We start from the raw sequence: 24,207 nt of genomic DNA, 5'->3' as shown, positions 1-24,207 counted from the left end.
CATGATTTAAACTTTTTCCTTTCAAGGTTATCATTTTCAGAAACGGCAATCACACCCTGATTGAATACCTTTTTATGGTGAATTACAAACATTTTACGGTAAACAAGAACGATAGTTGAGCGAATCTCCTGCATTCTGAACCCAAATATTAAAGGATTAACAAAGGCCGGTGTGACTGCACTTAAAAGGTTCAAGACAAAACCAAACGTGGGAAGTCTTACAAATCTTTTCAACGCCATCACGACAATAAGTAGTATAAACTGCGCTAGAGATGCAAACAATTGTGTAAAACATGTGTGCAAGGCTTTTATATTTGCCTCTGTGGATGATTTACTACATTTACGAACAATACACCAAGTCGAGTACAGTGCTGTAAAACCGGTTAAACCATACACAAGATACTGACAAAATAGAGAATGAATGAGTGAAGGATTAACATTTCCACAAGCTGATCTTGCAACAGGAGAAGAAACACAGACTACATCACGGACTACCACAGAGTAGTTGCAGTACACCATTGTTGTTGGTACTACAACAAAGCTTACACTCAACAACAATCCGATTGTCAAAACTACAATGACAAGTTTCACAGCACCACCTTTGTTCACCATCAGAGCCACATAACTGTACGGCCAAAAAATAGCCCAATGTCGGTCAATGTACATCAACCAGGTGGTGAGAAACTGCTGAAACACTGTGAAATGTATACTAAACAACTGAAACAAACACTCATTAAACGATATTATTTCACGTCTTGCAATTATTCTACTGAAAAAGCATGATATTACCACGACTCCCCATGAAGTGTCAGCGAGCGATGATAAGGCAATGTACAAGAGCATGGGTGAATGTAACCAACGAGGAAAACAAGCCGCGATGATTGCTGCGTTGAGAGGGATTGAAATACACATTGCAAACGTGAAAACCGACATGATAACTCGTCCACTGTCATCCAAAGGAATATCCGACACATCCAGTGTGACCGTGTGAGGAAAATATCCCACAACGTTTGTGTTCATGTCTCCTGTAAAAACACAATTAAAATTGTTGTAACTTTTGTTTTGTCAAGGTCACAATGATGATTACAATGAAACATTCACTTTATTAAATATCCATACATGTCATACAATTTAATATGTTAGCCATGTACAGTATGCAGAGGATGTATTGTTCCGGGGCCAGGTATCAGTGGCGAGAACGTCCGCGAGAGGGAGCAGTAGAGTCGGCTCCACCAAACACGCCGGAATTAAGGTTGTGCCTTTTGGATAAGTCCGAAAGGCACGGGTCCTTTACTGGACCATGAATTGGTAATAATTCGACCGCGTGGGGTAGCGTCAATTGCCAAACTTCAATATACCTAATTACCCACGTGGACAAAGCTTCCGGGGAATTCACACCCTCAACGGACCTCGAGCGGAATGAGCCGTAACCGAGCCCGAACCGTGTGTTTCCTGAGCGGAGAATACCAAAGCCTGTCGGACCAAATGAACAATTTACCGGCCCGAACGGCCTCGCTATTACTCAATATACACAGTACCAAGCCAATGAAAGAAACACAGAAACGAGCTGGAACATTTAACAAAAGGGATATTTATTTATAATGGGGCAGGGGAGCACGCAAGAAGGCAGAGTTAACCGAATAATGAAGGAATAGCAATTTATGTACAAGCACTTATGCAGGTTTACTTAACAGACTGGTGCCAGAAACACACACACATGTACACCCAAAAAGAAACGGACCCGTCAGGTCTTTATTTGTGGCCTCCAGCTCGAGGAAAGGCGAGCTGGATGTCAGAGCCTATTCTTGGACCTTTCCGCCTCGTGCGGTCTTCGACGATCCGGTGTGGCAGGACTCAAACCCGCCACACAATTCCGCTCCAAGCCCAGGCAGGCGATCCTCGTGGGACAGGCTCACAGGCACACAGGCCACAAGAGAAGACGCTCTGTTGGCGGGACCCCAGGAAGGCGACGACTGGCTTCAGAAGACCACCAGACTTCTGAAGACGAGAAGACAACCACTCTACTCTTTCGAAGAACAGAAGACAACCACTCAAGTCTCTTTCGAAGACGAGAAGACAACCACTCAACTCTCTTTCGAAGACCAGAAGACAACCACTCAACTCTCTCACGTTTGGCCCACGCGTGCTTCTCTTATCCCACGCTCACACTCCCTCATTGGGCAGAGACAACGCTCTATGCCCATATTTGGAGCCAAGCCAGAAAGAAACGCTTGTGCCAATATTTGGGGCGAAGCTAAAGCGCAATGCTTGTGCCCATATTTGGGGCGAAGCCAGAGTGCAGCGCTTGTGCCCATATTTGGGGCGAAGCCAGAGTGCAACGCTTTTGCCCATATTTGGGGCGAAGCCAGAGCTTAACGCTTGTGCCCATATTTGGGGCGAAGCCAGAGTGCACGCTTGTGCCCATATTTGGGGCGAAGCCAAAGCGCAATGCTTGTGCCCATATTTGGGGCGAAGCCAGAGTGCAATGCTTGTGCCCATATTTGGGGTGAAGCCAGAGCGTAATGCTTGTGCCCATATTTGGGGCGAAGCCAGAGCGTAAAGCTTGGGCCCATATTTGGGGCAATGCCAGCACACCAACGTCCAGAGAAACCCCACCAAGCACACTAGACTCCGCCTATGTACGTGCTGACATGCAGGTGAGCAATGCTGCCGGCGGATGATGGTGGAAGGAAGCGAGGGCAGGTGTCATTGTTGTTCTTGTTGGTAATTTAAATCCAAACTATCAAAATAACCCACAGCGCATGTACAATTAATCACCCATGAAAGAGAGGACGGGACCCTAACTAGAAACACATACTTACTGATATAGCTGCTCTATAGGACCTGGCTGTTGTGTGCAGGAAGCTTCCAAATTCGTAACAGTATGTTTGGTGAGCAAGATGATGTGTTGTTAAAAACGCTTGCATAACGCAAATTTGACCATATTTGCAGGAACAAGGTTTGTTGTGTAAAATTTTTGCTTTGTAACTGCAAGCTAAAATCCAAACTATTTGATGAAAAACATGCGTTTCTGCATTAGAATCGTGATTTAGAATAAAAAACAGGGTTACAATAATCCATGAGACATGACATTGGAATTTAACATAAAAGTTAAATCAGTTTGTCCTGTTGTATGTAAATTTAACTCGTCATGCCGGAATCTCAAGTTCAAATCCTCTATGATTTTCCCAACGATATTGTGTGTTTAAATTATCTCAATATATTTTGTTGAATTGTGCTATATTTACTGTGGTCTTTGTAATTCATGTTAAAGTATTTGCTGAAACCCGAAAGCTCTGTTCTGCCTATCATAATTACCCTGTTCACACGAAGCAGAAAGTGGAATTAGTGTTTCACTAATTCACTCTGTCTATATTTATGTGCAACTGCACATTATATATGTGCAACTGTTTCACTCTGTCTATATTTCTGTCCACAAACATCGGTTTAGATCGAGGAACAATTTATTTGCCATTGAATGTTAAATTTTGAACACGAATCAGAACGTGAATCTGAACACGAACCTGAAACAGCAGTAATTTGGTTCATAATTCACCCCAATCGAGCATGCGCACAGTTGGGGACAACTGCTTTTACTGTCTGTCTGTCTGGCCATCAAAGATTATTGAAAATCATTCCAAACAGAAGACTTACTGTTTTTAAAGATGTCAGAAAAGATACAAACAACAGACACAAATAACTCATTTTACTCGTTAAATCCGGTGCTGTGAAAGTCGCATAATCAATGGCACTAAACATCCAAAAAAATTAAGTTTTTTCTACAACTTTTGAAATCTTTATTTTATTTCGATTGAATTATATACTTGAACTCTGTAGAACAAAATCGCCATCATGGTACTTTCAAAACCCTTCTGTTTGGTAGAACTTGAACAAAATATTATGGCATTTTAAGTAATCTGGACCAATCAAATTTGACACTCGCAGACGCTCCCCGTGTCGGATTTTCTCATGAGTGTGTGGGGTGAGATGTTCTACGAACTCTGTTGTTGGTAAAAGTAAAAATCAAGCATTTTGATTGAAATGAAAATTTGTACGTTTGCCTCAGGAAGCAAATAATATCTAGATTTTCCAAGAACAACAAAACTCAACAAACTATTTCTCTTACAATGAATGTTGAAGTAGCAATGCAACATGAGCTATCCTTTCATCTTATTTTCACAATGACCAAGCGTTTGTTCTTTATCTTGCCATGTGTAGATTTTTTTGGAGTTTACAACCCTTATTCTACCGCTGGTGTGATATGGCTACTCTTTGTGTTCAAACAGCAAGCATGTTCGGAGCTTTTGAGAGGGAAACTTTAGCAAGTTTTTCAAAACACATCCATTCTTCATTGGTGCAATCAAGACTTCTTGGGCTATCCCCTTGTCAAAAGAACACGGAATTACACAAAATATTGACCTGAAGGAACTTATTTCTGCATTTCATAAAATCAAAACATTTAAAAAAATATTCTAAATTTACATGACCATCCATGTTGCAGGAACCCATCTCTTGTATTCCATCACGTGAGTCACACTACACATTATGATGTGCATTTATTTGAGTACCTATCATGTGAAAAGTACACAACTGTGAGAACGTACAATCAGAAGCATTTTCTCCTTTTCCTTGTAAAATATATCTGTAATTTATAAATGCAGAACTTTTATTCATACTAATGCACAATATGCATTTTGGAAAGGTAATTGTGAGGGTGAGTGGGTGGGGGTGGGGAGGGGAGAGAATCTGAATGTTCGCCTCGGGCACCTAAACACTTGCACAACCCCTGATCATTCAGGGCCGTGGCTGTCGGTCGTGCGTCTGGTATTGATAGTCCTGGCATGGGGCAGACGTGCACTGATTAATAATGGTGCCGTGCGATGCCTGATCATACTTGTGGTCCAGATGACTGATCACATGCTCAGCCGGTTCACACTGCATTGAATCTGTGCCAGGAAATGGGATCAAACATCAGGATAGCATGAACAAGTGCAGACAGTGTAACCTGATGTCGTTCCTGACAAAAGGATTCTCCTGAAAAGTCATTTCATTTGTTCCTGAAACATGGTTTTCATGCAATACCAAGCACCAAGTGAGACGTTACGAAAATTAAAATCGATGCAACACACAAATCTCGCTGAAACATTTCAACCTCATACATTTTCAGCATTCTCAAATATGTAATCACGTCGTAAGTACTTTCCTGTATTAATGGGTATAATATGTTAAATTAAGCGAAATGAGCGAAAACACATGGATCTGTTACAATGACATGTCGGTTGTGCACGATTCCAGAATTCCGACCTATTTACTTCGTGCACTACTATCCTAATCATACACACACACATACACACACACACACACACACACACACACACACACACACACACACACACACACACACACACACACACACACACACACACACACACACACACACATCTTGTTTATCCAGAAAACAACACGACATAATCAATGTTCAAGAGTTTGTACGTTATTCTTTCTGTGTCCAACACGTTATTCAACACGTCACACAAGCGATAAAAGCTCACCCAGCCAGGTAATAACAGGTATCTCACTCCCCCCCCCCCAAAAAAAAAATGCAAGGCAGCGCTGTGTTTGCCCCTGCTCGTACTATATAATATTTTATGAGATGCAATCGATCGATCGAACTCCACGATGAGATGCATTCTACTTTATATACACAATCACTTACTTGTATCGTGTCCAGAAGCTTTCGGTCTTCACGAGTATGTTGTGTCAGATTCCCCATTATATGCACTCAAAGCACAATTCCAAAGAGAGTCATTGGGCCTGAGGGAGTCTTTGAGCGTTTGGCCAAATTGGGACTTTCTTCTTGGATTGTTGATTTGTTAAATGCAGGAGAAACTTAAAGAAAACTCCATTGAGTACTCTCTTCTGAAGCAGTGGTGAATAATGCTTGAAACCAAGGTTCAAATTCCATATGGAGCACAAATGGAAAGTTGGAGGTGACAAAAAACGGGTTGGTGGGAATCAAAACCAGGTTATTTATTTATTAGACATGATCAGAGGTGATTCTTCATGTGGAATCCTGGAGGATGGTGACTGCCTTTCAGTGAGAGAAACCTCTTGACGTAACACAGCCAATTGACTTTGAGGAATACATTATGTATCGGCTGCAGGTCGCTCCAGTGGTGTGTGTTTTCCATTAACAATCAACTTGTACAGCCCTTGCCAAGTGGCTTAAGCAATCAAGCAAGCACCCCCAACGAAACACTTAATGCTTGGCAACTGAACACACCACGGGTATGCTCCATGATCAATAAGCTTGCTATAGGTTGCCAAGCCAGCCGTTCCTTATTAACAGTGTCGAATGATGGAATGCTTGCATGAGGGCTTCAGCCTCTTTGCGTGCACTCCATAAGAAACTTGGCAACTGAATGCATCCCAGGTCTCACAGTATGGGTCAAACCAAGCGGGTGGAATGGAAGCGAAACATTGCGTTTGGGAATGGATCGAACTTTCCATCTAATACGGGTTTTGACGAAATTAATACGGGTCTGCAGGTATTCACAAACAATACGGGTCTGTAGGTATTCACACAATGAACGGGTCAAACCCATGAAATCCGGGTCACTTGCCATGTCGGATGCAGTCCCATAACTTGTATTAGAAACGACCTGAATGGCACGAGGTCATTGATAAAGTTCAGGTACCAAAACTAAATTGAGAACACAATATTCAAACGACCATTGATGCTTTGGCAAAATTTTTCGTCACACACACTCTTCTAAAGTGATGGAGGATGATATTAAAGGAAGATTGAGTCGAAAACAAATAATGACGTCGAGAGACGTCTGCGTCTGGCTGTGGAGTCATGGATTCACTGGACCATGGGGTGTGGCACTGCCGGTACCTGTGCGGGAGGACAAAAGTCCAAGTCTTCAGGACCAAGATGCTTCCAGTCTTTCACTGCAGAAGTGAGACTTGGACTCTGACCAGGGATCTGAGATGGCAATTTAATTCCTTTGGGACCAGGCCTCGACAGAGAATCCTTGGCTATCGCTGATCGGACTTTGTGTCCAACGTTCAGTTGCTGTGTGAGACTCAAATGAGATTTGTTACCCACATAGTCTGTAAGCATCAGGTGCGGCTGTATGGACATGTTACTCATTTCCTGTCACTGATCCTGTTTATCAGATTCTCTCGGCAAGGGAGCCTCGTGAGTGGAGGAGGCCAATGGGCCTTTCACGTGCCTCGTGGTTGCAGCAGGTTGATCAGCATCTCAAGGAGATGGGGATGAGCTCGGCTTCTTCCTGGGGGATGGCCCGACGGAGGCCCCTGGAGTACCAGTGGAAAGTGGACGCAGTGATGAGTAGCTTCAGCGCATGCTCCCATACCAGACCTGACCTGACCTGAGCTGCTGAACCGGGTGTCGATCTGACCTGACGGAAAAAGGTGGGTGTCGAACGTCAATGGAATAATGTGGACGCCTAAGGTAAATTCTCCGAGACCACAGCCATGCTCGACCGTCAAAATGAAACATTCAGGAAAAGTCCGTGGTGTGTTCCATGAATCAAATGTCCCGTACGTCCAAAGTGAAAATGATAATCAAAATATTATGTGCAAATAAATCGTCTTTTTCCAAGCCAATGTATCTTGATGGAAAGGGAATACAATGAGTCTCCATTGAGCTAACGGCTATCTATCGCATGCACAAATGGTGATTTTCGTTCATGTGGAAATTAAAAATGGCGTAAAATCATGCATCATGAATGTGTCATGAAGAGGTAGATTTCTGCTATCTTGTGCAGGTAGGCATTTGGCATGATCGTGGTGAGGTTAGACCCCTACCTGTGACTGGCTCCTGGGGGGAGTTCCAAGGAGGGTCACCACAGAATTGTCCGACCGGTGGGCGACACCGCTGCCATTAGAGGTACGCGGCCACACGCACATAACAATATGAATGATTTAGGGTATAATTGGTCATTTAAAATTGACCTAGAAGACCTGGGACAATTAAATCAGTCTTGCAAGGAAGAATATTATCCGCTTGGTACAGAGAATGAGTTTTGTGGAAGCACGATTAGTAAACAACAAATAAATGAATTTAATAAGGGTAAATATAATAATGGTTTTGCCCCAGTTTATATCATGAAAACAGAAAAAACAGGATTATATATAAAAAGTAGGGAAATACAAAATGATTTAACTCTGGGAAGATGGGGAGGTGTTTTGTGTCATACTATTATTCTGTCATATATTTCGAATACATACAGCCTGGTGTTGGCACAGTGGTTAGGGCAGCGGCTTGGGATCCAAAAGATCCTGAGTTCAAGTCCCGTTGGGCCACTGAATTAATACACCAGGGGGTTGACTCAGCCTGTCATCCTTCCGAGGTCGGTGAAATGAATACCAGTATACTGGGCCGGTGTATACCCCGGTTAAAATAGGTGTACCATATCCCTGTGTCATAAGAGGCGACCAGGGTTGCGTCAGGAAGGGCATCCGGCGTAAAACATGTGCCAAATCACTATGCGGATCATACGGATGATCCGCTGTGGCGACTCCTAACGGGAGCAGCCGAAAGAAGAAGAAGAAGAAGATATTTCTCATACATAAATGACAGCAAGAAGACTTCAAGAAAATTATCATTTCTGTGTCCAAGCATACGTACAAGAAAAGGGTATTCGGTATTTTAATAAATATGTTCTCCAACATAAGAATGAGGTATTTTCAGTGAAAGATCGGCTTTATACTGAAGTTGATGAACCGACAACTTTGGATTTAATTAAAATGTTAAATAATGAAAAAATTATAAATTTAAGAAAACGTAAGGCTCTTTTAGAAATTCAGAAGAAATTTTATTGCTTTCCTGTTGTAAAAAAATTATTTTGGATACAGGAATAACAAGAAATCCTGATGAATATATGTATGATATTCTATGGGGTGTAAGTGATTCAAGGATAGAAAGGGACGAGGAAGGAGTTGAAGAAACTGAGACAGAAGAAGAGGAGGAAAAGGAGAAGAGAGAAGGAGTAGAGGGAGAAGAGAGAGAAGGAGGAAAGAGAGAAGAGAGAGGAGGATGAGAGGGAGAAGAGAGAGAAGGAGGAAAGAGAGAAGAGGGAGGAAAGAGAGAGAATAAATAAACATAAATATATGGAAATCAGTGAGATTAAAAAAATACTGCTGGTATTACAGAAAATAAACTAGAGGGGGAGCACTCGGTAGAGTGCAAAACCTCCGCCGCCAATTCTACTGGGTCACTTAAGTGAACCTGATATCCTATTCATCGTAGGTCAAAATGGTCAGACTGTACTGAACCACGATTAAATAAACTAAACTACATCAACGCGCATGTAGAAATGCCCAAAAAAAAATCGAAATTTTTTTGAAAAAAAGTTGCAAAATTTTTTTTTTCTCTCTAACAATTTTTTTTGGGGGGTTGGAAATCACTTAAAACATGTAGAAATGCAAAAAAAAAAATCAAATATTTCTCAAATAAAATCGAAATTTTTTTGAAAAAAGTTGCAAAATTTTCGAAGTTTTTTTTTGGACCAAGTCCAAAATGTAATGGCATGATTCTTGGACCAGACCTAATCCCCCACCAAGTTTCGTCGAAATCCGTCCAGGAGTTTTTCCATAATACTGTTCACAAACAAATAAACAAACAGACAGGGGTGAAAACAGTAACCTCCATCCATCTTCGATGGCAGAGGTTAATGAATCTCAACGCACCAAGGAGGAAAACAAAGAATTGACAAGTCTATTAGAAATATTTTCGTCAAGACTATTGACATCATTTTCAAGGCAAAGATATTGACATAAAATAAAGCTTTTCATTTTTTTCTAAATTAAATGGAGGAGAGAGTGAAGACATTTCTGAGGATTCTTTATGTTTTAAAAATTAAGATTCAAATGTGCATGTTGGAAACTAAAAAGGTTTTTGCACTCTGTCAGAATTTTTCTCATCAATAAATGAGTTATTGTCTCAAATGTAAAAAGAAAACTAATGCTAAAAATATCTCATATTTTAAAAGTAAAAATATCAGGGTTATACAAAAAGGTACATGTTCGGTGTGTGGTTCAAAAAAAGTCAATTTATCTCCAAACACAAAAGTGGAGGAGATATACAAAAGTTTTTATGAGGAAGTAAATTTACAACTACTGGAATACCAGGGGAATTACATCTACCAGGGTATTCTTTCTGTGGTCCAGGCACAAACTTGGATAAAAGATTTGATGAGGCAGACAATCCTAAACCATGGAGTAAACCCATCAATCGGGTTGATGAAGTGTGCATGAGGCATGATATTGATAATGGGAATACCACAACTTTGGAAGAAAAGCATGAAGCCGATAGAGAAATGCATAATTTGTCTCTGATACAAAATCCAACCTTGAGAGAAAAAGTTGAGAGGTTCATTGTGAAGAATATGATCAGCACTAAATTGAAACTTGGGCTTGGAAGTTCAGAAAACTTATTGGCTCTAATGATATCATTAAGACTGAAGAACAATTAGCTGATGAATTACATCAACCAATAATCACAAAGTTTCATAGAAGGAAGGTTTTTTCCAAGGAAGTTGATTCCATCTGGTCCGCTGATTTGATTGAACTCAATAATGATAAGGGGTACAAGTATGCTTTAACCGTTATTGATTTGAGGAGTAGATATGCATGGGTTGTCCCTTTAAAAAACAAAACAGGTAATGCTCTTATCTAAGCCTTTCAACAGATATTTAATAAAAGCAAGAAAAAACCCAAAAAATTATGGACTGATGAGGGAAAAGGCTTTTATAATAAGATATTTATGAATTTTCTAAAAAATAACAGCATGACATGACACAGTACCTTTAATGAAGGAAAAGCGGTTGTTATTGAGCACTTTAATAGCAGTTTAAAAGAGAGACTATATAAAAAATTCACACAACTCGGTTCACAACATCGGTCATCTTTTATTCAGGATATTGTAAATAACTCCAACGACATGATTCATACCTCAACGAAAACGAAACCATCAGAAACATTGACAAAATTAGAATATGAAAAAGAGATTAATGTCAAAAAGCCTAAATTCAAAGTTGGTGATATAGCCAGAACATTTAGATGGAAATCTCATTTTGAAAAAGGTTATACTAAACGATGGACAAATGAGCTTTTTTAAATTGTTGATGTGATAGATACAGTTCCTTGGACTTATAAGGTATATGATTTAAAGGGGGAAGAGATTTTAGGTTCATTTTATTCACAGGTATTACAAAAGACAAAACTAAGCAGATAATACTCATGGGAGCAAAGTGTTGGCGCTTCACTCCCCTCTACTATACACATCTATGAACACTCGAGGACCAAATCCGAGGTGTATAAGAATGGCATCTGCCGAGGGTTAAATTAAATATATATATATATATATATATATATATATATATATATATATATATATATATATATATATATATATATATATATATATTGTGTGTCAAGGGGGATGTTCTTCGATCTGTGAACCCCAAACACAGAATCCTCAACTGAATAGTCAGTCAAGGCTTAACTTTTGTTTGTTGGTGTGTGTGCAATGGGGGACGTTCTTAGTTCTGTGAACCCCAAACACAGAATCCTCAACTGAATAGTCAGTCAAGGCTTAACTTTTGTTTGGTTGTGTGTGTGTGTGTGTGTGTGTGTGTGTGTGTGTGTGTGTGTGTGTGTGTGTGTGTGTGTGTGTGTGTGTGTGTGTGTGTGTGTGTGTGTGTGTGTGTGTATAAGAATGGCATCTGCCGAGGGTTAAATTAAAATATATATATATATATATATATATATATATATATATATATATATATATATATATATATATATATATATATATATATATATATATATATATATATATATATATATATATATATAGATATTGTGTGTCAAGGGGGATGTTCTTAGATCTGTGAACCCCAAACACAGAATCCTCAACTGAATAGTCAGTCAAGGCTTAACTTTTGTGTGTGTGTGTGTGTGTGTGTGTGTGTGTGTGTGTGTGTGTGTGTGTGTGTGTGTGTGTGTGTGTGTGTGTGTGTGTGTGTGTGTGTGTGTGTGTGATAATATAACAGGGAGCATAATCAACCCTAACCTGAACCCAACCCTAACCCGCCCTTATCCACCCTAACCCACACATTCAAAATCTCAACTTCAACGCAAACCTGCCCTAACCCTCACATTCAAATTCTCAACCCAAACCCAACCCCCGCACAACACAATATCTTTTTTAAAATACATATTTCAACAATATATATTTTTAATTGTTTTTTTCTCTTCTTCCAATTCTGTCTTTTAAGGCTTTCAAGTTTGATGAAGTAGAAAGGGGGAGAAAGAACCTTCCTACATCTTCTTCCCAGAACTAACAATATTTTTTTATGTTTTTTTTTTCTCTTCTTCCAATTCTGTCTTTTAAGGCTTTCAAGTTTGATGAAGTAGAAATGGGGAGTAAGAACTTTCCTGCACTTTCTTCCCAGAACTTTCTTGATCTTGCTCTCATCAAGCACGATCAACAAAGAACTACATCGATAGGTTTAGATCCGCAAGAGTCTTCTTGGTAGAAACCACATTTCAAGTCTCCAAAATAAACCCAACTTTCCAAGTCTCCAAGGTATAACCACATTCCTGTTGAGTTTCCAAGATATGTATCACATTGTGAGTTATCAAGCCAGAACCCACATTTCAAGTCTCCAAAATAAACCCAACTTTCCAAGTCTCCAAGGTATAACCACATTCCTGTTGAGTTTCCAAGATATGTATCACATTGTGAGTTATCAAGCCAGAACCCACATTTCAAGTCTCCAAAATAAATCCAACTTTCCAAGTCTCAAAGGTATAACCACATTCCTGTTGAGTTTCCAAGATATGTATCACATTGTGAGTTATCAAGCCAGAACCCACATTTCAAGTCTCCAAAATAAAACCAACTTACAAAGTCTCCAAGGGATAACTCATTTCCTGATTTTTTTCAAAATTTGTGAGTCTCCAAGGTAGGTTCCATATTTAGAACCATCTTTGCAGAACCCTTTTCCCGAGTCTCCAAGGTAGTTATTTAAACCATCAAGGCAGAACTCATTTACTGATTTTTCCAAAATTTGTGAGGTCTCCGAGGTAGGTTTCATATTTAACACCACCAAGGATAACTCATTTACTGATTTTTCCAAAATTTGTGAGGTCTCCGAGGTAGGTTTCATATTTAAAATCACCAAGGATAACTCATTTACTGATTTTTTTCTAAATTTGAGAGTCTCCAAGGTAGGTTCCATATTTAGAACCATCTTGGCAGAACCCTTTTCCCGAGTCTCCAAGGTAGTTATTTCACCCATCAAGGCAGAACTCATTTACTGATTTTTTTCAAAATTTGTGAAGTCTCCGAGGTAGGTTTCATATTTAAAACCACCAAGGATAACTCATTTACTGATTTTTTTAAAAATTTGTGAGTCTCCGAGCTAAAACTTATATTCTGGTTCATCAAGGTATAACTTGTTCAGTGGGTATTGTCTTGATAACTCGCAATGAGTACCATTGATGTAAAACTCTTTTTCAGAATTGTGCTGGTGTCCAAGGTATAACGCTTTGGTTGGGTCATCAAGGTTGAGCTCGTTCTGTGGGTCTTGGTCACTCACAAGGTCTTCAACCAAGCCAACAATTTCGCCCCAAGTTGTGGCAAAAGCAGTATTTTCCTTTCGTATTTCTGATACAATTTCCTGTGAGAGAAAATATTAATGTATTAATAAAGTGATTTAATTAATAAATGATTATATGCTTGATGCAAACTCTGTAAATAGGAAAATAAAATATTACCTCAATAGATAAGAGGTTTGAATCCAGTTCATCAACTTGAAGGTTTAGTTCCATACAAGTAGTCGAACTCCAAGGAACTCCAAAGTCATCCCACTCAAGCTCAGCACAGCAGTCCATTCTCAGTAAAAGTAAAAATATGTTTAAATTCAGTCTGGGTTTCAAGCCTTTATATCGAAAGACTGGTCGGTGTGGTTTCCTTTGGAAATTTCCTGGGCAAGCCTAGGCGTTCATCCAGAAATTTTCAAAAATATAACATTCTAGAATTTGCTAATGAATTGTTTGTGAGTCAGAGATTAACTGAAAATGATGAAAGAGTTGGTGGTCCTCACAAAAGAGGGTGGGGATTAGTAAATGTGGGCGGGGTTTTTGAAAAGTGGGCGTGGCTTATGAAAAAGTGAGCGTGGCATATTAAAAATAATCTGTGGCTCAGGAGGTGGTCAAACAAGAACATTGAGAGAAGTTTATCATTTTATTTCTGCTCAACAAAGATATTTAGACCAAGAACTAAGTTCTAAAATAGTATTTGTGAAAATACTCAATGGTGATGAATGTAATAGGAAAATTAATTTATTACCGGAAGCAGAACGTGATCAAATATTCATTGGCTCACTCTTTGAGTGGAATGATAATATAAAAGGAAATCAGTAAGTCATGGGGCAGAGATCTATCTCTTCTTTTGACCCCATGGACCGGGAGTCAGAGAGTCAGAGGGGGGAGAGAAAATCATTGTCCTCTTTTGACCTGATGGGCCTTGAGTCAGAAAGGTTTCCCATTCATTTGTATGGGAGGGGGTGGAATCAGTCTCCTGTTTAGGGTTTTTCGAGGTTCAATTCATAGAGTTTTCCCAATTTTCCCCATTCATTTGCATGGATGTCTCAGAAGCCCCATTAATCTACTACTCAGGGTTACAATAATCCATGAGACATGACATTGGAATTTAACATTAAAGTTAAATCAGTTTGACCTGTTTTATGTGCATTTATCACATTATACCAGAATCTCAAGTTCAAATTCGAGAAATTGCATTGAATTGTGCTTTATTTACTGTGGTCTTTGTCATTCATGTCGTTAAAGTATCTGCTGAAACCTGAAAGCACTGTTCTGCGTATCATAATTACCCTGTTCACACGAAGTAGAAAGTGGAGTTAGTGCTGTCTGGCTGTCTACAAACATCGGTTTATGATCGAGGTTACCATTGAATGTTAAATTTTGAAGACGAATCAGAACGTGAATCTGAAGAGGAACCTGAAATTAGCAGTAATTTGGTTCATAATTCACCCCAATCGAGCATGTGCACAGATGGGGATAACTGTTTTTACTATCTGTCTGTCTGGCCATCAAAGTTAATTGAAAATCATTCCAAACAGAAAACTTACTGTTTTTAAAGATGTCAAAAAAGATACAAACAACAGACACAAATAACTAATATAACTTGACTTCTGGTTCCGGTTTTGGAGCGGCGAGAGGTCTTCTTCGGGGCTCCCTGCTGACGTTCTCAAAGTTAAGTTTCCGGTTGTTATTTGTCCCGTTTTAACTGTTTAATTTTCTCACCTACATGTTACTGTGTGTTCCTAGTTCGGTTTTGTTTCAAAAATCGTGCTATTTTGTGAGTATTTTTGTCGACGTTCTTACCTGGTGTTTGAGGCCTAGGCCTAGGCTTGAGGCCTACCGGTTCCACTCGGTGTTCGATCGTTTTTTTTTTTGTTGTTGTTTGTTTTTTCTCCCCATTACCTTCAATTTCTATCCTCCCCATTACCTTCAATTTTCATCCTCCCCACTTTCCAAATATCCCCCATTCTCCCAACTAATCTCTTTCTTATCTCAAAAAAAATAAAATAAAATAAAAAATATATATACCCAACAACAACAACAACAACAACACGCTCATCTTCTCCCGATTCTGCTTCTTCTTCTTCCTCTTAACTTCCTCCTCGTCTTCTTCCTCGATTTTTTTCTACACTTCCATGACCTAATCTGTTGAACTCTCTCATACATTAATATTAACAACAAAAACGATCTTTAATGCTTCATCTTCCTCTCTCACACATGTGGTACTCTTTACTGTTTCACAATGCACCACTCTTCTGCGATTTTAACAGACTGCTGTCATTTCGACCTCTCCTTCATTCCTTGCCTAAAAAATCCAACTATTACAGCGCTTCTTCTCTCCATTCTCTGAATTCGCCTTCATTGCATCCATCAAGAATTGTGTTAAATCGCATCTCTGACCTAAAACTTTTAAAAACCACAGTTTGCCATGGATGCTCGCTTTCCATCAACCATTCTTTTTTTCCAACTTCAGTGCCATCTCACCCCCCTCACCCCTCACTCTCACTCTCAAAGCAACCATCCCACTCTTCTCCCTCCAAGCCTCCCTCTCCCCTCTCTCAAAAATTCCCCCCTCACCTTTCTCCCAACTTTCATCCCCCTCACTCTTCCTTCTCTAAGTTTCCCCCCCCTCTCATCCACCAACCTTCCTCCTTCCACTGCCCTCTCACCTCCATCTCTTCACTCCACCTCCTCAAATCCTCAACTGCCTTCTTCCTTGTCTCTTGTCCCCCTCTACCCCAGCACCACAGAGCCTTTTCTCCTCCTCATTCGGCCCCCTCCCCGAGCTATTCTGCAATACCCCACACTCTTTCAGCAACCCTCCTTACCTCCCCCCTCGTCCCTTGTCCTATCCTCCCCCTCCCCCTCCACCTCCTGCACCCAAAGCCTCCTCCCCTACCTCTTCATTAAAGGTGTGGACCTCAAATATCCGGGGCTTTGCTCAAACCTTTCAGATCTTTCCATACAGGTTGCCACTGACAAACCAGACATTATCTGCCTAACAGAAACTTTCCTCTCCCAAGACGTGTTTGACTCCCAAGTATCTCTCCCTGGTTACTCCCTCTTACGGTATGACAGACCTGAGCTTCGTCCTGGTGGAGGTGTTGCTCTCTTCATCAAAGACTCTATTCCTCACTCTCCATGCAATGCTCTCACTCCCCCACACCCCCAGGAATACCACTGGCTCCTGCTTCCCCTCTGCTCCCACCTCTTGTTTATATGTTTGTTGTCCCATACACCAAACCGTGATGACTCCATTTACACCTCACTATCCGAAAACATGGACCATCTTCTATCTTCTCATCCAAACGCTCTCTTCCTCTTATGTGGTGACTTCAATTGTCATCACGCCAGTTGGCTAGGTGTGGGTACCTCTCTCACCTGCCATGGCACCTCAGCAAAAGCTTTCTGCGACTCATTGAGACTGACTCAATCGGTCAACTTCCCGACCCGGATCTCAACCAATGGTACTCCATCTCTTCTGGATCTGATTTTGACAAATTTCCCTGACAATATCTGCTGCTCTTCCTTCGCTCCAATTGGTTCTTCTGACCACGTCCTTGTTAAAGTGGACATCTCTCTGGCTGTTATCAGAGAACCACCTCACCGCCGTCGAGTCTAGCATTTCACTCAAGCCGACTGGCAGGGTCTCCGAGCAGCCATCAAACTTACAGACTGGTCTCCTATCACTACTTTCTCAAACATCAACTCATCCTGGGAATTCTTTCAAAGAAACTTGCTCTCCCTCATGCACAGATTTATCCCCTCTCATGTTCAGTTGTCTTACCCTTCCTCCCGCCCTTGGTTTACTGAAGCTTGTGGCGAGGCAGTTGTCCTGAAACAACTTGCCTTTGCCTCATGGAAAGCAAACCCAACTGAGGGCAATCTCAGTTCTTTCCACAAAGCTCGGAACAAGTGTGTATCTACCCTCAGGAGAGCCAGAAAACAACATCTTTCTCATCTCAAGTCTGAACTCTCAAACATCTCTCCCTCCTCAAAATCCTGGTGGCGTTTAATCAAATCTGTTTCTGGTGTATGTTCCCCCTCCATCCCCTCCCTTACCTCAAATGGCCGCACTGCTGATTCCACACGTGATAAAGCTGAATGTCTAAACTCGGTGTTTGCAGCTAAATCTTGTGTCCCAAACCCATCACTATCTCTACCCACTTTACCCAGTCGCACCCAACTGTCCCTGGACTCTGTATCCTTTTCTCCTGACAAGGTGGAGAGCTTGCTTTCAAACCTCGAGTCAGATTCTGCAACCGGTCCAGACGGCATCAGCCCACGTGTCCTCAAAGCCTGCTCTTCTGCTCTTGCTCACCCTCTCTCTGTTCTATTCACCCTCTCATTTGCCCAAGGTCATCTGCCATCTGCTTGGAAATCTGCTAACATCACTGCCCTGCATAAAAAGGTGCAAAAACAGATCCCTGTAACTACATATCAATCAGCCTTCTCCCAATCATCAGCAAGGTTATGTAATCCATCATCGCTTCAGACATGAAATCCTTCCTCTTCTCCAATGGCTTGATTTCCAATCATCAATTTGATTTCAGACAAGGTCACTCTACCCTGGATATGCAGCTTCTGCTCTCCCATCAATGGATGGAGGTCCTCAATGCCAGAGAGGAAATCCGAGCCGTATCCCTGGACATATCACGTGCTTTTGACACAGTCTGGCACCCTGCACTACTCACCAAACTCTCTTCCCATGGTATTCAAGGCCATCTCCACTCATGGCTCGCAGACTTCCTCTCCTGTCGCAGTCAACGTGTGGCCCTAAATGGAGTTCTTTCATCCCCTCTTCCTGTGCAGGCTGGAGTTCCTCAAGGTAGCGTTCTGGGCCCTGTTCTTTTACTGGTTTTCATCAATGATCTCTCGGACTCTCTGGAAAATCCTCTATTTCTCTTTGCCGACGACTCCCCCCTCTGCCGTACCATCTGTCATCCCTCAGACTGGCAAGCAGCAGCTTCTTCGCTCACTGCAGATCTGGATAAAATCACAAACTGGTCCAACACGTGGAACATGTCTTTCAATCCAGACAAATCTCACACTCTCACTATGTCTCTTCGAAAGGACCGTTTAGAACCCCCCCCCCCCATCCACTTTCTCAACAATCCTCTGTAAGAAGTCTTTTCTTTCAAGCTTCTGGGTCTCACTATCTGCCATGACCTTTCCTGGGAAAGTCACATTTCCAACCTCGCCTCAAAAGCCAGTCGCCGACTGGGAATCCTCCGTCGTGCAAAGTCCTTCCTTGGCCCTCTTGAGCTCCTTACCACTTACAAAGCTTTTGTCCGCAGCCTGATGGAGTACTGCTCTCCCCTCTGGGCTGGTGCTCATGCCTCCCACCTTTCTCGGCTTCACGCTGTCGAAACCAGGGCATTTAAGATCATCGGCATCTCCCGCAATGAAGCTGTGTTTGGGCCTCTCACTCAATCATCGCAGGTTGGTCGGTGGTCTTTCTGTCTTCTACTGACTCCTCTCCAGCCTTGCCCCCCCCTGCTCTCTCTGAGATTTGTCCCCACCACATTTCCACAGGGTGCTCAAGGTCCGCCAACAACCCCCTTCTGGTAAAACTACCAAAATCACGAATCACTGCTCATCTTCACTCTTTCATTCCTCTTTTTTCCCGCCTTTGGAATAAACTTCCTCACTCTATTCTTTCCCATTCTTCCCTCCAGGCTTTCAAAACAGCTGTTCACCACCACCTCTTATCTTCCCCCATCCAAATCCTCGATCTTTTCTACCCCCGATAATCCACCCAAGCCCACTTCCTTCAATTCCCCTGCTTTCCTTCCTGAAAGTCCCTGTAATGTCCATCTTCTCTTCGCCATGTTCCCCGTCCCATCCCAATCCCTCTCCCTTCCACAGTTCACCTAATGTGTCTGTTCCCCACTGTTTTGTCCCTTCCACTCCCGCCCCTCTTGTCTCATGCCTCCTTGCTGTGAGTTGTGTCTTAGCTCTCATACGAGCCTCGACCAAGGTATACAGAAAAAAAAATAACTCGTTGAAGACTGTGGTGTGAAAGTCGCATAATCAACGGCAGTAAACTTCCAAAAAAAGGTTTTTTCTTCAACTTTTAAAATTTTAATGTTATTTCGATTGAATTGTACACTTGAACTCTGAAGAACAAAATCGCCATCATGGTACTTTCAAAAACATTCCATTTTGCAGAAATTGGACAAAATATTACCGCATATTACGTCGTCTGGACCAATTAAGTTTGCCACTCGTAGACGCTCTCCGTGTCGTCTTTTCTCATGAGTGTGTGGGGTGAGATTTTCTATGAAATCTGCCGTTGGTAAAAGTAAAAATCAAACATATTTTGATTGAATTGAAAATTTGAGGTTTGGTTCAGAAAGGAGACAAGTTCTAGATTATCCAAGAACAACAATGTTCAACACACTATTTCTCTTGCAACGAATGTCTTAGTAGCAGTACAACATGAGGCATCCTTTCATCTTATTTTAATGTTGAACAAACGTTTGTTGTTTATCTTGCGATGTATAGATTTTGTTTGAGTTCACAACCCTTATTCTACTGCTGGTGTGATATGGTTTCTCTTTGTGTTCAAACAGCAAGCAAGTTGGAAGATTTTGAGTGAAGCTTTTCCAAATTGATCAAAACATACATCCATTCTTCATTGGTGCAACAAAGACTTTTTGCGCTCTCCCCTTGTCAAGAGAACATGGAATTACATGAAACATTGACCTGAAGGAATTATTTCTACAGTTGATAAAATCAACACATGGAAAAAAAAATATTCTAAGTTCCAATGATCAACCTTGTTGCAGGAACCCATCTTTTGTATTCCATCACATGAGCCATACTACATATTATAATGTGCATTTATTTGAGTTACCTATCACGTGAAAAGTATACAACTGTGAGAATGTGCAATCAGAAGCCATTTCTCCTTTTCCTTGTAAAATATATCTGTAATTTATCAATGCAAAGTTTTATTCATTCTAATGCACAATATGCTTTTTCTAAAGGTAATTGTGAGGGTAAGGAGGGGAGAGAATCTGAAGGTTCGCTTCGGCACCTAAACACTTGCACAAACCCTGATTATATCTTGCTGTGGCTGTCGGTCGCGCATCTGGTATTGATAGTCGTGGCATAGTGGAGACGTTCACTGTGTAATAATAGTGCCGTGTGAGGCCTGATCATACCTGTGGTCCAGGTGACTGATTGCATTATCAGCAGGTGCACACTGCATTGGACCTGTGCCAGCAAATGGGATCAAACATCAGGACAGCATGAACAAGTGTAGTCTCACCTGATATCGTGCCTGCCACAAGGAGTTTCGTGAACCGTCATTTCATTTGTTCTTGAAACATGCTTTTCATACAATACCAATCACCAAGTTAGATGTTACGAAAATTAAAAGACATTAGCATGGTGAAAGAACAATGCAAGTTGGATGTACACATGGAATCGTTCAATCTACTGTGCATTCGATTGTTAAAAAGACAGGAAGACTCACACTTACACCAGAAATTCCACCACTACCAAAACCGCTTTATTTCACATATGCACAGACCTATCATGTGAAATGTATTGTTACGGCTGTGGAAATTCGCATTACACCATAAAGGGCCCTCATGTGAGATATCTCCATAGGTACATGTGTGGTTAGCCCAAACCCGTTGTATGGAGGGAATTTATGTGATCCATCCGGGATGCGACGCTTTGAGTTAGGCGTTTTTCTTTTTCTATCTTTTATTTCAAACAAACAGCATCTCAACAACCACGCCATCCCGATCACAGCGCCAACCACACTACAACCACGCCACCTTCACCATCTGCGCTACCACATCTTCGCCACTACGTCCGCTTTCGAACGACAAACAAAGGCGCCAAGGAGGGAACTGCGAGGATGTGTGGGTTTCCCCGCCTGTTTCTCCCATTTGAGTCTCCGCACTCGGTGTGGGAGATGCAATCTGAGCCAGGGGTCAAAGGTGAGAAAAGGTGGGGGCCTCTTTTTGGGGGAATAATTCCCTGGCCCTGAGCCAAGACTGACTTTCCTCGCCCCCCGCACGGCGTGGGGAGGGGGGAACGAGAGGGCACGCCCCTTTTCGGGAACCTTCTCGAAGGAAGGTGAAGCCGAAAACGGGGCGGAACGAAGGGTGGAGCCCCGCGCCACAAAAGGCGGACAGGACGGACCTTGTGGATTGGTTTTTGTCGAGAGTTTGTCTTCGTTGGGTTTTTGTCGAGAGTTGGTCTTCGGTTGGTTGGTTTTTTGTCGAGAGTTGGTCTTCGGTGGGTTTTTGTCGAGAGTTGGTCTGCGGTTGGTTGGTTTTTGTCGAGAGTTGGTCTTCGAGGTCCTGCGCCCGCGGCTTGGCGAGCGGCCCTGTCACGAAGGCATGGACGGGAGACGCGGCAGCGCCAGTTGTGAGGTGGACTTGCACGTCGGACGGGGAGTGCCGGAGAGGGTTCTCCGGCCGCGAGAGAGGTCGGGGCCAGGCGCAACCATGCTGATGGTCGTGATAGAGGGACTCATCAGCCACAAAAGGGAAGTCGCGACTTCTTTTCCTTCCTTTGCTTTTTGTATAAATGTGTGTGCTGGCCCCGTCTGTCAAGTAGAACTGCATAAGTGTTGCCGTGTGTCGGTCGTAGTTGGTTGTAGCTCTGCATTTGCTTCTATTGTTTTAACTGTTTTATGTGCATTTTGTCTGTATGGCTGTGGATACGTGCTTGTCTGTGTGTGTGTGTGTGTGAATAAAAATGCTTGCATGTTGAACTGTGCCCGCTCTGCTTCGTCTCTTTTCCTTTTTTTATTGACCCTCCATCTTGCATCACGTAAGGGGTCCGTAGTGGGTGCAACATCCCGGTAATTAATCGGAACAGTGAAGGCCGACGATAACACCGCTCGGTTATCACTGTAGCACGGAACGGACCGCTTAAGCAGTTCGTGTCCGGAGTCGGCCTGTGGTGTGGTACGATCGCCTGGTCGACCATTCACGCAGGTACTTAGGTAAATCGAATTTGGCGAGCAACCCTATCCTGCGCGGGTGGGCAATTGGCACGATCGTGGTGAGGTTAAACCCCCACCTGTGACTAGCTCCCGGCGTTGTTCCGAGAGGGTCACGACAGAATTGTCCATCCGGTGGGCGACGTGCCGCTATTCGAGTTACGTGGCCGTTCACACGCTGGCGGGCGCGAATTTGCAACAGTATTATTCACATTGCAATTCATCATAGAGGTGTACAGTATTGTGAGTGTATTATTTTTTTAATACAACAAAAAAACATTTTTGTTACCGTACGGATACATTACCGAAAAGACAATGTCACTTCCGTCTGTTGGAATCATTGTAATTGCTTCAGCTCTTGTTGTGCTGGGCTAGATGATATTTATCAACAATTTTGGGGATGAACAATTCGTCGATTTTGCGAACTCTCAATTTGGTATGTTAGCGATGTATACTGTGATCTTTTTTCCTTCTTGTTGTGAACTCATTCATGAATAAAAGGTGTGGCTTTTAAAGGCATATGACTTCACTCCACAGGAGCTTTTCAACATACCATTTTGTACACATTTAATGGGATGGCCATTATATTCTCAAGTCATCACTGCATATGGAGCATGACTGTACTCCATGATTTTAACTTTTCCCTTTCAGTTATCATTCTCAGAAGCGGAAATCACACCCAGATTGAATGGCTTTTCGTGGTGAATAACGTGCATTTTATGGTAAGCAAGCTGTTCGGGTTCGTTAGAATTGATGTTTTGCTCACAAGAGACCAGGTGAAAATCTTGAACGATACTGGCTCAATTAAAATTAAAATGTCAAAACCAATGTTGAAGAGATATTCAATAAGAGAGATGAGTGGAGGATTTCTCCCATTTCTAATTCCTTTATTTGCTGGTTTAAATGAGGCTGGAGCATTGACGGGTGGTATTTCAGCAGCGGTGAAAACTGCCAATGAAAGGAAGGCTCAATTCCAGGCTCAAAAAGAGTTGGAAAGACAGAACAAAGAGTTGGAGAAACAAATTAGTGGAAGTGGTGTAATTGTAGATTTTGCTGAAAAACTTGAAAGCCTTCCTGATAAAGCGAGATTGTTAGTTGGAGATCTGCTTCTTCTATCGCACAAGCAAGTGCAAAATTAACTTAAAGGGGGTAATGGATTATATATTTCTCATGAATAAATGAGCATTGATGACTGGTGTAAAGAATTTGGAAAGAATAAAACATCAAATAGAGAACTTGTCAAATACTGTGAGAAATTAAAAATTGATAATGTGGTTATTTGTATGAGAGATTAATCAACAAACTTATCCAAATATACAAAGAATATTATTAATTTAGATCAAATTAAAATGGTTCTCATTGGGTTTGCATTGATAATAATCAGGTTAAATATTATTTTGATAGTTTTGGTCTTCCACCACCTGTTGAAGTCATAAAATTATTTCAGAATGGTGTTTATCAAACATTTCAAGTTCAAGGTTTAAATTCCAAGTGTTGTGGTCAATTATGTCTGTATGTGTTGTTTCAACTCTACAAAAATAATAATTTTTATGATGTTATTTTTAATGTAATATAAATGACATGTTGGAAAAG

General features: G+C 41.6%; 1 long non-coding RNA gene across 1 annotated transcript in view; it reads left to right on the top strand.

The window, feature by feature from the left end:
- LOC147033213 (uncharacterized) overlaps nucleotides 1–23,974 on the top strand; it is a 34,045-nt gene extending 10,071 nt beyond the window's left edge. The window contains exons 2-3 of the long non-coding RNA XR_015055491.1: nucleotides 7,182–7,439; nucleotides 20,219–23,974. This is a non-coding gene — a long non-coding RNA (uncharacterized LOC147033213). The remainder of the gene's footprint in view (nucleotides 1–7,181; nucleotides 7,440–20,218) is intronic.
- Nucleotides 23,975–24,207: the final 233 nt, after the last annotated feature.

Source organism: Eptatretus burgeri, chromosome 2, assembly GCF_056783735.1.
Source record: "Eptatretus burgeri isolate ZD-2024b chromosome 2, Ebu_testis_v1, whole genome shotgun sequence".
In the NCBI taxonomy this organism is placed as follows: domain Eukaryota; kingdom Metazoa; phylum Chordata; class Myxini; order Myxiniformes; family Myxinidae; genus Eptatretus; species Eptatretus burgeri.
Note: the sequence above shows the minus strand (reverse complement) of the source record. Positions and strands in the feature narration are given on the sequence as shown.